Source organism: Glycine max, chromosome 13 (assembly GCF_000004515.6).
Source record: "Glycine max cultivar Williams 82 chromosome 13, Glycine_max_v4.0, whole genome shotgun sequence".
Classification (NCBI taxonomy): Eukaryota; Viridiplantae; Streptophyta; class Magnoliopsida; order Fabales; family Fabaceae; genus Glycine; species Glycine max.
In genome coordinates, this window is record NC_038249.2 from 30858767 (window position 1) to 30861958 (window position 3192).

General features: G+C 31.1%; 1 long non-coding RNA gene across 1 annotated transcript; it reads left to right on the top strand.

The window, feature by feature from the left end:
* Positions 1–412: 412 nt before the first annotated feature.
* Positions 413–1953, top strand: LOC121173318 (uncharacterized). Its single transcript, XR_005887930.1, has 3 exons — positions 413–493; positions 597–678; positions 1562–1953. It is a non-coding gene; the product is annotated as an uncharacterized lncRNA (long non-coding RNA).
* The last annotated feature ends 1239 nt before the right edge of the window (positions 1954–3192 follow it).

The following is a 3192-nucleotide window of genomic DNA, read 5'->3' on the forward strand; positions in this document are numbered from 1 at the left end:
GCTTAGAAACTTTGGATTGGCATGCCACACCGAGTCTCTAGAGATAAAAAAAAAAATGTTTCCTTCAATGAAGCGCGAGGCATTATTCCAACAATTTAGACTGCATTTATTTGTAACTGTTTTGTTTTATTTTTCCGTAAAATTAAAGGAATTAGTCATATAAAACTATATTAAAATTTTGTTTTTTGGTTTTGGTTTTTGAACATTTGCTCAATATTAGAATTTTTTCACTAGTGAGTTTTTGCAAAATATTTTTGTACTCAGTATATAAAAATACTCTTTGCATAATACAGCCAGCTATAGATTATTGTGTACTAAAAAAAAGGACTACATGCAGCTACACTATTTTCTTCCTCCAATTTGATAGCTAGCTGACTTCTGTGATATATATGTTGCTAGCTAGTTAATTAATCACTTTTTAAAAACGGTAGTTAATTCTTGCATTTTGCAGGCTGTGACGAGGCGGTGGTATGAAGCCATCGCTGTTTTCACTGTGAGACTGCCAATGCATTGATGATCTCCTTAAAACCATAGCATAATTATTACTAGTATTGTTTAAATTTTCAATGTAATTATTTACCGTTATGATTTCCTAGGAACCATCCATCATTGGCGATCCCTCTTGCATTTTGCTGGCTTCCACGATGTGGTGGTTGAAGAACACAATGAGGGCACTTGGTAGGTTTCCAAATCCCGGTTTTAATTATGAACATGATCAAACATGTATAATAATGCACTAGCAGGGTGTTGTTAAGGCCCTTCTACCGTTACATCCAAATTGCCACCTGATGCTTCAATATTTGCAACTACTGAAAACCCCATGTTTTTTTCACTGCTAAAAACAGTTCCGCTTTTATTAGCAAAGTAGTGTGTCACCGTGGCCGCATTACACTTTTCATCCCGGTGTTTTTTCTTCACACACAGATTGTTTCCCATCTTCTTATATATAGAATACATATTCATTGGGGTATAGCTCAGTTGACATTGAATTTGTGGGAAAGAATCTAATTTGATTCTCACAGAATATATATTCTTGGAGAGAAACGAAAAACATTAAATATAGCTATGGTTCTAGACTAAGAATTAATCTCATAATAACCAGCTCACGAGACCAAAACTTAACTTGGGAGATATGTTGGGTCTTCTCTGATTAGCATGGTTGGGGATGTTCACTTGCCAAAGTTATAAATTCACCAATTACAGAATCTTTGCACTGTGACTACAAGGGAAGCGTTATTCTTCGGCACATTAATTTTTCTTTGTTAGTGCCATCGTTTTTCGCGGCTTGACTATTCTTGATCCTTCTTCCACTCGTTAGATTCGTTTAAGTACAGGAAACTAGCCTGTAATTTTAAGCACCTGTAAACTTGTTAGCAAGTTTATTAAGTTTCTGTAATTACTTATTTTAATTTAAGTGATTTTTGAATAAATATTTTTTCTCTTTTCCTTATTTAGAGGGTTGCTTTAACTCAATTTGTTTTAATTTCATAAGTAATTAAAGTTCAGTCTAGTTGTTTAGTTTCTTAGTTATATTGTAATAATTTATCCCATTTCTTTTTAGAAAAAAAGAGATTGGAGATGAAGAACACAATTTGGAGCTGGATCAGAAGTACTGAAGCTTCAAAAAGGGTCAGCTGAGGCAAAAATGTCATGAAATAGTAGAATCTATCAGTCAACTAAATCAGAATGTGACTGAATTAAAATAAAAATTTTGCTTTTGTATTTATCGGCCTGATCCTCTTTTGTAAAAGCACTCTCCCTCATTCCGTTCTGGATAATTTTTTAATCTCTGTACTTTTCTATTACGAGAAAACCTTTCTCTTTTGTTCTTTGCCCTTCCATGTGTAACTTGGAGCTGATCATGGTCATCAGTTCTTCAGTTGTAAAGAATTAGATGTAATTATTTCTGTTTCATGTATCTTTTATATGGTTTAATATATGTATTCTGCGTATTTGTGTTCTGTTAGTATATATCTTTCTTCTACACTTAAACTTATGTGAATTGGTCACACATGGCATGATTTTTTACATGAATAATATTGAAAAACACTTTTATAGTCTAGATTTGAAGTAATATACCTAATAATAAGCTCCATCAGTGGGAAATGGAGTTGAATTTGTTGATAATCTTTAAAGCTTAAAGCTAACACATTCATTAAGTTGTTGAGGAATCAAGACATAGAGAAGGTTATAAGACTCTTTTTACGTAATTAAGGAATTAGGATTAACAATACTTTTTTTTGGTTTTTAACGTCAGAAAGCAAATGGAATATATATGACATGTTTATGCAAGAAGAGAGCGAGTAAATATTTAGTGAATCTAACCTTGTAACATTTTTAGATTCTGTTTTTGATCTCTTTCACAGTTGTGTTCATGTTATAAACTCACAAAAACATTATTTACATTTTGTACGTCCAGCACTTGTTTTGTTTCAAAGTTTCACAAAACCAACCAAAATTTATATTTTTATTGCTTTCTTGTACTATTATTTTGCATATGTTAATATATGCAAACATTATTTATATTATGCAAGTCAATCAAATTTAATTTGTAAATTGTGATTCAATAATAATATAGAATTGTTTTTCACAATTTGTATATATTTATTCACCAATATATATATATATATATAATTTTCTTACAGTGTATTAGCATCAATGTTTAAATAAGCACATAATATATCAAAGAGATTTAACTCAATTGATTAAATTATATGTATAAATATTGTAAATTTCTTGTATCGTTTAATTTTTATGGATAAAAAAACATAATATTTAACAAATGCTCCATGAATTCCAACGATCTATATTTTGGATAAACACCAAGGATCTCGATGGAGGTGCTCTAACACAGGTTGCAAAGTGGGTTTTGATCGACCAGACTACAAAATAAATTAAAATAACTAAAACATCCCATTTAAAAATGCTAAACCAATCAATCGTATACATATTCTATTGATCCAAAGTGCAACTTACTTTTTACGTGTCACCATTGAATTTCTCCGACTACCGTCTATTTTTGGGGCAATAAAACGTTCACTGTTAAAACTGATTAACAACACCACACCGAGATATATATAAAAAAAAAAAATCCCATTTAAAGAAAACAACTAAACAAGTTGGATGGATGGTAATGGAAGCACTCCACTAGCTAGGTAACTGATCCATTGGATAAAATGACTGAGACCAATA